This window comes from Odocoileus virginianus, chromosome 11 (assembly GCF_023699985.2).
Source record: "Odocoileus virginianus isolate 20LAN1187 ecotype Illinois chromosome 11, Ovbor_1.2, whole genome shotgun sequence".
In the NCBI taxonomy this organism is placed as follows: Eukaryota; Metazoa; Chordata; class Mammalia; order Artiodactyla; family Cervidae; genus Odocoileus; species Odocoileus virginianus.
The window spans coordinates 12,249,680-12,264,926 of record NC_069684.1 but is presented as its reverse complement, the minus strand read 5'-3'; the positions used below and the strand labels follow the sequence as shown (position 1 = coordinate 12,264,926).

The following is a 15,247-nucleotide window of genomic DNA, read 5'->3' as shown; positions in this document are numbered from 1 at the left end:
TTCCCTTAAATTCCAGCAAAGTAAATGGCATTTATTTTATTCAGTAACATATTATATAATCCAGTTTTTGTCTGTTTATCTACTTACCCCTTCTCTGATTTATGTATGTAAGTATGAATGTACGTATGTATCTATCTATCTACCTGCCCACCTACCTATCTCCCAATCCATCCATCCATCCATCCATCCATCTATTGGTCTATTCTTCTTTCTGAAATCTACAAAATAAATTCCTGCCATGGTTAATAATTCTGTATTATATATTTTAAAGTTGCTAAGGGTAGATATTAAAAGTCTTTATCACAAGAAAAATTTTTATAACTATGTATAGGGATGAATATTAGCTAGACTTATTGTGGTGATAATTTCACAATATATACAAATAACAAATCATTATGTTGTACACCTAAAGCAGTTATAAGATATGTCAATCATACCTCAATGAAACAACATTAAAAAAAGTGCTGTAGTGATGCTCATCAAATGATAATAATGGAATTTCTTCTTAACGGCATATCAGGTAATATTTTTTACTTATTGTTTTGAGCTTTTCTGTTAATTGAATATTTTAGATGAATATAATTTACTTTTAGAAAGATATTAAATGCGTGAAAGTGAAAGTCACTCAGTTGTGTCTGACTCTTTGAGACCCCATGGACTGTATAGTCCATGGAATTCTCCAGGCCAGAGTACTGGAGTGGGTAGCCTTTCCCTTCTCCAGTGGATCTTCCCAATCCGGGGATCGAACCCAGGTCTCCTGCATTGCAGGTGGATTCTTTACCAGCTGAACAACAAGGGAAGCCCAAGAATACTGGAGTGGGTAGCTTTTCCCTTCTCCAGGGGATCTTCCTGACCCAGGAATCGAACTGGGGGTCTCCTGCATTGCAGGCAGATTCTTTGCCAACTAAGCTATTAGGGAAGCCCCTAGTAAATGTGTAAGTCAATATATATCTATAAACATGCATATTTATTCCCATGCATGTACTCACAGACCAGGGATTCAAGATTATTGTAAATTAAGGACCAAATGCAATTGGAAATGAGAGAGAAATTCTGAGTAAGGGGACCAGATGTGTACCTGCTCCATATGTGATGACAGAGTATCTACCTGTGTTTCTAGGTGGGTGTTGGGGTCAAAAGCCGGTCTGCTGATGCTGAAATGGCTTTGCTATGATAGGAGCAAACTATAAGATAAGATGTTGCTGATGGGGAGTTTTTGCTAAAAGGAAGCTTGGAGGAGGAGCAAAACCTCCATGGATGTTTCTATTTAAGAAAAAATGAGGGACTTCTCTCAGTCCTTCATATTGTGGTTGACTATTGTCTCAGTTAACGTGACTTCCCTGGTGGCTCAGATGGTAAAGTGTCTGCCTACAATGCGGGAGGCCTGGGTTCAATCCCTGGGTCAGGAAGATTCCCCTGGAGAAGGAAATAGCAACCCACTTCAGCATTCTTGCCTGGAAAATCCTGCAGACGGAGGAGCCTAGTAGGCCATAGTCCATAGGGTCACAAAGAGTTGGACATGACTGAGTGACTTCACTTTTTTCACTTTTCCTTGTCTCAGTCAATAAGTCCTTGAAGACACTTCCTTGACTACATATTACTCAGAAATTTCTGGCTTCCTGGGATGTCTTTATGATTTTGCTTTCTACAATAATCCTTTCATCAGCAGTTCTACACCTTCTTTTTGTCCCCATCCTTGGCTGGCACTGTTATATCCTTGGAGCAGAGAAATGATATTTCAAGTTATTTTTCATTTCTGCCATTTGTCATTTGTTGAGACATCATGCTAGGAACTGAAGGTGGACAAAGCTGAAATGGTTGATTCCAAACAGTCACTTTCCTTAGTGAGGTTTAAAGTCTCGCTGGGGAGGAAGATGTTTAAGCAGATAAAAAGTGATGGAAATGGGTACCTCTGTTAATTCATGGCTACCAGCTTCATTTGGGAGACTTTCTGGCTGTCTAGGTGCTTCCTCACCTAGTTGCTTTCCATTTATTTGCAAATGGAATAAGAATGTTTCTGATTCCCAGCTGCTGACCCACCCTCTGGCTCCCTCACAACGGATAGACTGGCCTGCTAGTCTGGGAAATGAAAGTCAGGAGATGACAGATCTTTCAGTTCTTGCCAGAGGATTGACATATTCCATAGCCAGGGCTTAGCCTTTGCCACTTCCCTCTGAGTTCAGTAGAAGAAACCATGCCTTTTCTTTCCAATTCAGTCACCTCACACCACAGATAGGGATTGCAAACCCCATTAGGAACCCCAACATAGCAACTTTCCAGTCTTCCCAGCGCCCCTCCCCACCTCTATTGTTGGCCTCAACCTCTGCATGAACTTTTCCTATAAAAACATAACTATGCTCTAAACTCTGATACATTTAGGAAAAAAAAAAAAAACCGAACCAGAAAAATCCCCCTGGAATGGACGTTCCCTTCTCTTTTCCGCTCTGCTTCTCTCCTTATCTTCACAAATGTTCCCACAGTTTCCTGCACAATCTCTTTCTACTTCCTTGCTTCCCTCAGGCTTCTGCCCTCTGGACTTAACTGCAGTGCCTCCACTAGTCCCCAGGACCAAAGAACACGTGCCAAAGGGTCTTCTGGCGCTGTCTTAAGCCTAATTCTATAGCTGCAAATGACTCCGGTTTTCTGCTATTTGAAGCATTCCCTCTCCTTCACTTACCATCATCTCTCTTTTTTAAAAATTAGTTTTTATCAGAGTATAGTCGCTTTACAATGTTGTGTAAGCTTCTACTGTCCAGCGAGATGAACCAGCCATACACATACTGTGTATCCTCTCCCTTTCAGGCTTCCTCCCCATCCAGGCCACCACAGCGCGTTAAGTAGAGTTCCCTCTGCTATTTGGGCTTCCCCGGTGGCTCAAGAATCTGCCTGCAATGCAGGAGACCCTGGTTCCATTCAGTAGGTTCTCATTAGTTACCTATTTTATCCGTAATATCAATAGGGTCTGTGTGTCATTACCAATCTCCCAAGTGTTCTCCCCCTTTCTCCCCCTTGGCATCTGTCTATCTACTATCTTCTCTTTCTTTTCATCATGCCTATTTGGTTCCCTTTACCAGATCTTCTTTCTCTGTGCATTATTTAATTATGAGTTGTTCGATACTCAACCCCAAGCCCTTTTTCTCTGCATTCTGCTCTCTTAAGAATTTTCTCTCTCTTCCATGTGTCATCCAACAACACCTTTGGGCTAAGAACCTTCACGATTCTCAGTGACTTAGAACCTCCTTTGTAATCTTCAGACCTGAATATTGGTACCTCCTTTTTCTGATTCATTCACTTGTATTCCTCACATCTCACACTCAGGATATCTGAATCTGAACATCAAATCCTCTCTTCCTTACAGTCCTACTGATGCTTGTCCTCCTTCTTTCCATTTTCTGTTCACACCGAAATCTGAATGATCTTTCCAAAACACAAATCTGATTTTATCAAACTCAAGCTTAAAATCCTTCCCCTGCTCTTAGGACCGGCCTCAAAGCATCTTTCCAGCTTCATGTGTTGCTGTGCGTGCTAAGTCACTTCAGTCGTGTCCAACTCTTTGTGACCCTTGTGAACTGTAGCTTGCTGAGCTCCTCCGTCCATGGGATTTCCCAGGCAAGAATCCTGGAGTGGGTTGCTGTGCCTTCCTCCAGGGGATCTTCCCAATCCAGAGATCTAACCTGTGTCTCTTATGTCTCCTGCACTGGCAGGCGGGTTCTTTACCATCAGCACCACTTGGGAAGTACAGTGTACAGCAAAGTGTGGACTTCCCTGATGATCTAGTGGTTAAGACACCCATGTGTTGCTAGTTCATCTCAAATCGCCTCCACCCCCTCCAATGATTACCTCTTGGTTCCAGATCTCGGCAGAACCCTTTCCCAGTTTGCATTTCTTGTGTGCGCGTTGTTGCTTCTGTCTGCCTTTGCCGCCCCCATCCCCCCTTCCTCCACCCACCCCCTTTTCAGTGAACTTACAGCCTCTCAGTCTTGAATCAGAACACATGTTACTCAAGCAGTCTTCATCATTTGCTCCTCCATCCTTCTGTCTCTCCCCCTGGGTCCAAGTTAGGTCTCTCAGTCATGTTCTTTTATAGCGCAGATATGTACATTATCTTCTCTGAATTTCCCTCAATCAAACTTTTAAAATACTGTATTCATTTAATGTCTGTTTTTTTTCTATTAGAATATAATTTTCATGACGAGTACAGCAGTGTCTGTGTTATTCACCTTTATATTCCCAGCACCAGCTCAGCTCCTATAGCTTGCAGTAGACCCTCAGTAAATCTGGTGTTGTAATGAAAACAGGAAGGAAGGGGGCAAGGCACAGCCTTTAAAAGAATGACATAGCCATAAGATACGACAGAAAAAAAGAACCAACTAGGTCCAAGGTGGTCAAATATTCGACTTCCAGTGGACCTTGAGCCTTATCATACGCTCATCGTAATAGTTAACTAAATGGCACACCCACCAGCGCCATGACAGTTCTGAGGCTAACCATCAAAGGCCAGAAAGTGGACCGTGGTATCACTGCTGGAAATCTCTGCCCCTTCCCCCAGATAATTGGAATAACCCTCCCACTGATTCGCCTATGAAATTACCCAGCCCGTGAAAACTAACCACACTATTTTTCAGTGCTCCCTAGCTTTCTGAGATGGCTCATACTTGGTGGAGTGTATTTTTCTCTAAATAAATCCACTTCCTACCTATCAGTTTGTCTCTCACTGATTTCTTTCATAATGAGACATCAAGAACCTCAAATTCATCAGGAACAGTAAGAGTCAGGGCACAAATGTAGGCCGTGGTTTGGCATTTCAGCCAGGGAATGGGTTCACTAGAGAGAGAGAGCAGGGGCTCGTAGCTGAGGACTATTTGATCAGCTTACTGGGGAGGAGGGGGTTTCTCAGTGGTGCTAGTGGTAAAGAACCCGCCTTCTGAGGCAGGAGCTTCAGGAGATGCGGGTTCAATGCCTGGGTTGGGAAGATCCCCTGGAGAAGGGAATGGCAACCCACTCCAGTATTCTTGCCTGGAGAATCCCATGGACAGAGGTACAGTCTGACTCTTACAAAGAGTCAGACACGACTGCGTGACTAACACACACTGGGGAGGAGACAGGTTTGGATGAAAAGATCATAGTTTGAAGGGTTGAATTGAAAGTCTGTGGGGCACATTGCCACAAAAGTCCAGTGGCCTTTGCTCATAGGTTTTCCTTTTCAAAAGGAAAGTTGCTGCCTCATCTCCTAGGCACTCCTGTTGTGAAAAGAAGTCTTTCTGGGAAAATGAAATTTGGCCTACTATTCATACATATTGACTTTTCTGCAGCAGATGGAGAATGAGGTAATTATGCTTCTCTCTGGGCTAGTCTTCAAAAATATTAAACTCATGTTTTTAGTAGTCATTCCTAGAATTAAAACTTTTGATGTTTTGGTTGAGACTTTTTTTCTCTTGGCAGAAATCATCCACTTAGATGTATTCAGCACCACCCATTCCCATAACACAAGTATCATTTTCCTATTTTGTGTTTCTCCTGGGCCAAGGGCCTCTTAAGTTCCCATTTCCCTTGCTCCCTGCCGAGATCTTCACCTTCGATTCAGTACTGGCTAGTTGGCCTCCTGAAGGTAAAAGGAGCAGAGTGCTATAGCAGTTTGTCTAAGACGGAACAGTCCTACTCAATATTGATGCAGAGATGGTGCCTGTCTTGTTCCCAGTTTTCAACAAGTGTTTTGCAGCATCCAGTTTAGGACACCAATGTTGACTTAAAGTGTAGGATGAATTTTGCAGAGGGAATTTGGGTCCCTTGCTTCTTCTCTGTGTTTCACTTGTAAAATAGAGACAATGTCTCTTATTCAACTAAAAGGATGAGTATAAAGGCTTGTAAAGCAGCCCAAATAATGTGTAAGGCACATCTTGGTTACTTACTACTATAGTAGCACTTAATACAATAGTAGCTATTAAACCAATATGTGGGTATTGCTGTTATATAACACCCCAGGGCAATGTCAAATTCAATAAAACCTTAGCTTTCCTACTTGGATAATGCTGTGTTTAGTCATTCAGTCGTGTCTGACTCTGCGAGTCCATGGACTGTAGCCTGCCAGGCTCATCTGTCCGTGGAGATTCTCCAGGCAAGAATACTGGAGTGGGTTGCCATGCCCTCCTCCAGGGGATCTTCCCAACCCAGGGATCAAACCTGCATTGCAGGCAGATTCTTTAACATCTGAGCCACTTGAATAAATCAAATAGTTAACGTTTCGAGTAACCCAAGAGTTTCTTCTCAGCACTCAGACTTAAAAAAAAATTATTCTTGATAATAAAAAGTTATAAAATGTATTGATTTTAGTCATTTGGGTGAAAAGTTTCTAAGGAGCCTAACTCTTTGCCCAGACTGAAGTGGTTTAAATGCTCTGTGTTCGCAGCCTTTGTGATCAACTGCCATTTCTCCAGGCTCTATGTATCCCACAAAAGTAATTTCTTCAAAGCATCCCTTTCTCTTTCAACTTTGTTTTTGTGAAATTAAAATCTGATAAGCAAGCTTGTTGTTGGAACAGTGTCTCTGATGAATATAATTCCTCCATAAATAAAAAGGGCTGAGGTCTTTCCTGTGAGTAAGATCTGTGACACTTTGTGTGTGGGAATTTTGGTCATATTTGGATTATTTAAAGGCCAGTCCTTTTAAATGTTCTTGTTCCAAAATAGCTTTTAATCAGATGACGTTTCCAGATTAGAGTCTCTTATTTGAAGAGAAATGCTACTTAACAGTTTTCATGTCCCCACAAAACTGACTATAAAGAGAGCAAGAACTGGTTAGGGGACTCAGATTTGAGACTAAAATAGCAGGGAAATGAGAGAAGGAAATTTTGCTTCAACTTTCATGGACGAATAAAGAAGGAAATGTTTCTTCTCAAGGCAGAATATAAGGGATATACAGATAGATAACTTTGTATGAAAATAGGAGTATAAGTAATTCTTAAATAATATATACTATTATCTAGAATACTATTCTCTACTTGTTTGTCAGATAAATTAAGTGAAAAACTAGAGAAAGAAGAGAATGTCTAGTGACAGAGGGGGAGAAAAAGCCAAATAGTTTCAAAGAAGGAGGTAATAAAAATCAACCTTGGTCTGTCAATAAGAATTTTTATTTCTTTGTTTAGTCTATTTCCTTCATTAAGAATATTCTTCCTCTTGCTTCCACCTTCCTTATGACAATAGCACTTCCCTCTGTCAATTCTTATTCCTTTTAGTCATAAACGTGGTTGGACAATCAGTTGGAACTCCCCTTAGCTAGTTTTGAATGGGGTCCAAAACTAGAGAAGGTTCTGCAATAGGACTCAGTTAAGTTGTGAGCTGCTCTGCCCCGGGGACCATATGACCATTCAAATCTGTTGCTGCTTGAAGTGTGTGTGGCAGATAGGACTGCTCTTTGCCTGCTGGGGTAGGTACTTGTAGGTGATTTTCAGCACAGGCACCTTGGGTACAAGACCTTGCCATCCTCTTTGACTAACTACTATCCTTTGGAAAAGTAGCTTTTGGCCTGCTTACTGGGCCTTAGTAGAGATTGCATGCTTAACTGTGAGTGACCAAGTTATCACGTGACCTCAGCTGACCATCATGTTATCTGACCCACCAAGCCATAAAGTTGGGTGTGCACAGATGCACTCCATCATACTATACAAGTGTTATATATGAACTCAGGCTGACCAGCCCCTGAAGATACACATAAATTCCATGAAGAAGTGGCCCAAATGCCCATGTGTCCCACTTTTGTTACCCTAACTTCTCTTTCCCGTCCTGCATCCAGAGCCTCATGGGGGAGATACCTATAGTCAGTTGACAAGAGAAGAGAACCCTTTTTTCTTGTCACAGGTGATTTTGCATAGTATTTTGGTCCCACCTGAAAGAGGACAGCTGCAGGACCCAGCCCCTTTCTGGGATACCCTTGAAGGAAAGTTGTGCAGGGAAGTCTTCCCAGAGGGCAGAGTTATAAGAGGGTACCGAGTCTTTCATTTTGCTTGGTTGGGGAAATGGCCAGACATGAAATTATATACTGATACATGGCCTGTGGCCAATGGTTGGGCTGCTTGGTTAGGGACTTTAAAAGAACACAATTAGAAAACAGATGACAAAAAAGGAAAAGATTGTACAGAGGTATATAAATTTATCTTTCTGAATGGATGGAAAATAGCTGTGTCCTAGGTCTATGCCCACCAGAGAGTGGCCTTAGCAGGGAAGGATTTTAATAATGAAGTATATAAGATGAACTGTTCTGTGGATACCAGTCAGTTTCTTTCACAAGTCTCCCTAGTCACCACCCAATAGGATCATGAAAAAAGTGGCCATCATGGCAGGGATGGAGGTTATGCTTGGATTCCGCAATGTGGACGTCCATCTGCCAAGGCTGAACTGGCTACAGCAGCTGCTAAGTAAGTCCTCAGTCAGCCAGCAGCAGAGACAAGCTCTGAGTCCCCAGCATGGCATCACTGCTATGGGTCATCAGTGGCAGATTGATTACACCAGACTGCTGCTATCATGGAAGGGACAATGTTTTGTGTTTACCTGAATAAACACTTATCCTGGATTCAAATTTGCCTTCCCTGCACTCAAGAATTTTGCCAAAACTACCATCTGTAGACATACAAAATGCCTTATTCAGTGTCACAATATTCCATACAGCATTGCTTCTGATCAAGGAAATCATCTCACAGCAAATGAAGTATGGCAATGAGCCATGTCACGGGCTTTACCTGCCTTACCATCTTCTCCACCATCATGAAGTAGCTAGTTTGATGGAATGGTAGAATACCTTTTGAAGATTCAGTTATAGTGCCAGCGCAGTGGCAATACCTTGCAGACCTGGAATATCATTTTCTGGAAGGTTTAAATCCTCTGAATCAGCATCCAAAATTGGTGCTATTTATCCCCCGGATTCATGACTGCAAGAGTGGAAGTGGTTCCACTCACTATTACCCCTAGTGATCCACTAGCAAAATATTTGTTTTCTGTCTGCATGACCTTATACTCTTCTGACTTAGAGGTCTTAATTCTGAGGAAGGAATGCTTCCACCGAAAGTGCGACAATGATTCCACTGAACTGTAATTTAAGACTGCTCCCTGACCTTTTTGGGCTCCTCTTTACTCAGCAGGTAAAGAAGGGAACTACTATCCTGGTGGGGGTGATTGATTCCTGGCTATTAAAGAGGAATTGGATTACTCTGTGATGTGGTAAGAAAGAGTATATCTGAGATACAAGAGATCCTCTGTGGTGTCTGTCTGTAATATTACCATGCCCTGAGTTACATCAATGGAAAACTCTTAAGAACCCAATCCAGGAAGGACTGCTAATGACCCAGAACTTTCAGAAATGAAGGTTAGATCACCCACCAGCTGAGGTGTGAGTTGAAAGCAAAGAAAATACAGAATGGATAGTGATAGGAGGTAGTTATAAATACCAGCTATTACCAGATGACTGAAATGAGATTGTATTTGCCATGAATATTTCTCCCTTAATTTATTATGAATATGTGTGTGTGTGCATGCACACACAGAATTAAAAAAACAGATTCGTATTTAAGTTATGAGGTATCAAAGAGAAGAATAAGCATATTTAAGGACTTTGCATTCTTTTCTGGGGAAAGGATTAGTGCATTTCCAGTTACATACAGGATATCTGTGTCATGTTAGCTAGGAGTGTGACCTTGTTGTCTTTATTTGGAGATTGAAGTGAAAGTGCAGTCACTCAGTCAGTCGTGTCTGACTCTTTGTGACCCCATGGACTTAGCCAGCCAGGCTCCTCCACCCATGGAATTTTCCAGGCAAGAATACTGGAATGGGTTGCCATTTCCTTCTCCAGGAGATCTTCCTGACCCAGGGATTGAACCCGGGTTTCCTGCACTGCAGGCAGACACTTTACCATCTGAACCACCAGGGAAGTCCCTTATTTGGAGATTAAGTATGGCTAAAGGGATGCATATGGCTGCTGAGTTGAGAAGGGGTAGACTTGTGATAGTCAATTTTCGTCAGTGTGGAGGATTTTTTTTATTTGATTAGTATTTATTTATTTATTTGGCTGCCCAGGTATTACTTGTAGGACATGGGATCTTTAGTTGCTGTGTAAGAATTCTTGGTCACAGCATGTGGGAACTAGTTCCCTGATCAGGAATCAAACCTGAGCCCCCTGCATTGGGAACATGAAGTCTTAGCCACTGGACCACCAGGGAAGTCCCTTGATTGATATTTATTTATTTATTTACTGTTTTTTTTTTTTTTTTTAGTTGGAGGCTAATTACTTTACAGTATTGTAGTAGGTTTTGTCATACATTGACATGAATCAGCCATAAATTTACATGTGTTCCCCATCCCGATCCCCCCTCCCACCTCCCTCTCCACCCTATCCCTCTGGGTCTTCCCAGTGCACCAGGTTCAAGCACTTGTCTCATGCATCCAACCTGGGCTGGTGATCTGTTTCACCCTAGATAATATACATCTTTCCATGCTGTTCCCTTGATTGATATTTAAATCAGTGAACTTTGAATATACAAGTTGTCATCTATAATGTGGCTGGGCCCCACCTAATCAGTTGAAGGTCTAACTAGACCAAAAGGATCAACCTTACCAAGCAAGAGAGAATTCTCCAACAGACTCGGGCTTCACCTGAGTCATCAGCTCTCTTGGTTCCTTACCTATTGGCATTTGGACTACAACTGCAAATCTGGACTTGTCATTCTTCATAATTGTGTGAGTCACTTTCATACATAGATAGATAGATTACCTTCCTACCTACCTACCTACCTACCTACCTACTGGTTCCATTTCTTTGGAGAACTCTGGCTAATACAGGAGCCAAGAAGGCAAAAGTCTTATATAATTGTTGGAACTTAAAATCTATTAAAACATAAAATAAAAAAAAATCCTTGAGCATTTTCAAATTTTATTTTGCAAAGGAGGAAATTAATAATATCCGCAAGCCCATGCATGAGGATAATTTAATCAAAACACAGGGTTTTTGGTTAATAAAATTCATTTCCTGTAATCATATGACAGAAGTATGAGAAATATTCATTGATATCATTTATACACAAATATTGATGCAATTAAGTCTAAATATAACCTAAAATTTCACAGCAACTTTTATTTGTTTCATTTTTTTAGACTTAGAGCCAGGACTAACATCTGCACCTTATAAGTCCCCCATTATTCTTTGTAAGTTATTTCAGAATGACTACCACTATTGAAACATCCAAAGTTAGTCTTTATTCATTACATAAGATTGTGCTGGCATCTGAAGTGATGCCTAAATCTGAAATGTAACTTAGGGAATTCCCTGGTGGACTGTGTGCTTTCACTGCTGAGGGTGCAGGTTCAACCCCTGGTCAGGAAGATCCCAGCAGCAATTATCCATGGCAAAAAAAAAAAAAAAAAAAAAAGTAATTTATCTAAATACCAAATGGTTTCTCTCAGCAAGGATTACTCTTTTCTTTTTGAATAATGGGGAAAAGGAAAGAGCATGAGTTATGTGTCCATGACTCCGCATCTCACATTCTGATTATCAGCAATATGGATGCAGATATGGTATAATGTGTGCACTTAAATACCTCCTCATTTGAGACATGAAAATAATAATAATCTCCTTTTGAGGAGGTTTCCTAGGTGGCGCAGTTGGTAAAGAATCCGGCTGCCAGTGTAGGAGTTACAAGAGACACAAGTTTGATATTTGGATCAGGAAGATCTCCTGGAGTAGGAAACGGCAACCCACTCCAGTATTCTTGCCTGGAGAATTTCATGGACAGAGGAGCCTGATGGGCTTCAGTCCATGGGTTGTAAAGAGTCAGACACAACTGAGCACACACACACACAAGATTAAATGAAATAAATTTTCTTCAGAAGCCTAAATATCCTTTCTTTTTATAGTTAATAAAAATTTTAATTTTATATTTTAAAAATGCATATTCCCTATGACTTATAGGGTCCAGAATGTTATCAGTGGCAAAAATTTTATTAATCCTACCTCCAAATTTTATGTTTTTCAAAGAGGGTTTCCTTTGCTAAGGTCGCTGTAGTTACGGGGGAATCTTTCTGAGTGGAGCACAGTGAATTTAAAACTTTGGAATCTGACAAACCCAGCTTTAAATCCACAGGACACCACTTTCTGGCTTTATGACAGTGAAAAAGTGATGTTTCTTGTGTTTCAACGCCTTGTAGCCCAATGTTCATCGCAGCACTGTTTATAATAGCCAGGATGTGGAAGCATCCTAGATGTCCATCAGCAGATGAATAGATAAGAAAGCTGTGGTACATATACACAGTGGAATATTACTCAGCCATTAAAAAGAATTCATTTGAATCAGTTCTAATGAGGTGGATGAAACTGGAGCCTATTATACAGAGTGAAGTAAGCCAGAAAGAAAAACACCAATACAGTATACTAACACATATATATGGAATTTAGAAAGATGGTAACGGTAACCCTGTATGCGAGACAGTAAAAGAGACACAGAAGTATTGAACAGTCTTTTGGACTCTGGAAGAGGGCGAGGGTGGGATGATATGGGAGAATAGCATTGAAACTTGTAAAATATCATATGTGAAACGAATCACCAGCCCAGGTTGGATGCATGAGACAGGGTGCTCGGGGCTGGTGCACTGGGAAGAATCAGAGGGATGGGATGGGGAGGGAGGTGAGAGAGGGGTTCAGGATGGGGAACACATGTACACCCGTGGCAGATTCAAGTCAATGTATGGCAAAACCAATACAATGTTGTAAAGTAAAATAAATAAATAAATAATAAATAAAATGGCAATAAGATATATCTCATAGAATTGCAAAAATTAAATGATGCACAAAACATAGTAATTCATGTGCAATAAATAATGTTGTAAATTCTGTACAGTTCAATTATTTCCTTATTTAATTTTTATATACAAATAATATGGCCTTTTCTTTCAACTGATAGCAATCCAAATTTCTGACCTGAAAACTTCTTTAGGGTTACTGTAAAGCAGTGATGAAAACTGAGTTACATGAGTCCCAGTTTAATAAGTGGCTGTTTTCAGAAAATTCCTAACATAAGATTGTCATCCATAAGTATGTGTTGGGCTCCTGGCATGCGAAGAAGGACATCTGGGGAATTGTTTTCTTAGGATTAAAGAAGTCTTACATTCAACTTTCCAACTTCTCTTATGAAATTTCTGTTTGAATAATATTGTAGGTTTTCTATTCTATGTTGAGATGAAATAGTGTTACCTGTTACTTTTACTCTGAACTACCTTATTTGTATTGGGCTTAACATTATTTTCAATAACACAGTGTTGCAAGTAACCAAATCAACAGACTTAAAAACCCCCACATAATTTTTGAATATAAATAGTCTTCCTCCTTCTACAATATCAACCCCGATATTTTTTTCCCTTTAAAGTCTTTCATAATCTTTTTTTTTGTAGCTCCCTAGTGTAGTCCTACTACTAAGACTGATTTTTGCATCTCAGAATCACATACCTTTTCTTATTTGTGGCTATCTTAACCTGACCTTAGATCTAGTGTTTTGCACATAGTAACAGTAAATGTTTTATTATTATCATTATTATTATAGTATCTATAAACTCAGCCCTTCATTCTAGGCCCAACTCAAATCGCTTCTCCTAATTTCTAATCTGGCATCCTTACAACTACTCTTAATACTGTATTATACTCCTTTCACCCGCTTTATAACCCACTTTAGTTTCTTATTTTAGCTTTCATCCCTCTCCATAGAAGTTTTTCGGAACTTATATATTTTACTTTATTTACAATTTTAATACTATGTTTCAGAGCATTCTGTTCATCTAAATATACACAGGTTCAAAGCCATTTCAGTTGCTTCATTGCACTGTGTTTTCATGAATGAGGGCTTCAGTTGGCTTGAAATTTGATAGTCACCAAGTACTACAGAAGAGCCCTGGATTAGGAAGTCAGTTCTGGTTGTGTTCCCATTCACTGTTCTACCTCCAGTAAGACCTAACCTCTGTAGACATCCCTTTCTATATGTAAGAATTCTATAACCTTTTTGGTCCTTTTAGTTCCCAAATAATGATGTCATGAATATCTGTATTTATCCCATTGGTGAGTGAACACCCAAGCACTAGGATTTAAGTGCTTGAAACTCAATGCAAGTTATTCTCATATTTTTATAAATTTATTTTTATTAGTTGGAGGCTAATTACTTTGCAATATATTTTTAAATTCAAACTGTTGCTATATCTAATATCATATAGTCTCTGGAAAACTCTCTTTTCCATTCATGAGAAAATGAGAATGAAAAAAGGAAGGTAAGATCTTCTTGTTATTGTGAAAAGACTTTTGACTTTGTGGGTCCCCTGAAAGCTATGCACACATGAGGTAAGGCGTGCTACCAGGGCCAAGGGTACAACTCTTGACTCAACTGTGCTACTGATTGGTTGCATGATTCTACACAAGTTTTCCAAAGAAACACACCTGCGTTTCAGTCATGTTACAGTCTGTGCCTCTCTGTTTAACTGCAAGTACTCTCTTCATTGGCCTATGCTGTTCCCATTCCCCAGAACAGCCTTCTCCCTTGTCTTTATACCACCCTATGGAATAATTTTGCATCTTTAACATCAAGCTCAGGTTTCTTTGTCTGTGAAGCTTTCTCCACCACTCCAATCCTTCTGATTGGAACTGACCATACCTTCTGGGCCTGATGTGTTGCCAACCCGTAGCACTTGACTTTGATAAGGCATGCTACCAGGGCCGAAGGTTTGACTCTTGACTCAATGCTGCTACTTACTGGTTGCATGACTCGACACAAGTTTTCAAGGCCTGGGTTTCCTCACTTGTAAAATGAAACTCTCATAGGGATTTCATGAGGGTTAAATAAGGCAATGTCTATAAAACATTGAGAACAATTCCTACCAGATAATAAGAGCTCAGTGATGTCATCTGTTCCTGTCGTGTTGTTGTTGTAATTACTATTACATTTCTGCCTCACTTAAATTAACTGTATTCCCCAGATCCACTGTGGGGATGCCTGAAACACAAAGGCCACTTAATCAGATTGATGAACGAATTAAACAAAGAAGAAATAAATTTTATATGTCTTTAAGATGATTACGTTCTTTTTGATGGCTTAAATAATAGCATATTTTTTGAAGTTGGTCAGCATAAAGGATCGCTAAGAATTCTGGACCAAGAAGGCAAGGTGCTTACTCAACTACAGATTACCAGCTAATAGATCTTATATAAGTATAGCATCCTTTCAGAACTT

General features: G+C 40.3%; 1 protein-coding gene across 1 annotated transcript in view; it reads left to right on the top strand.

Moving 5' to 3' along the window:
• PLA2G4A (phospholipase A2 group IVA) overlaps window positions 1-15,247 on the top strand; it is a 163,083-nt gene that overhangs the window by 91,402 nt on the left and 56,434 nt on the right. The gene's annotated exons all lie outside the window — the stretch shown is intronic.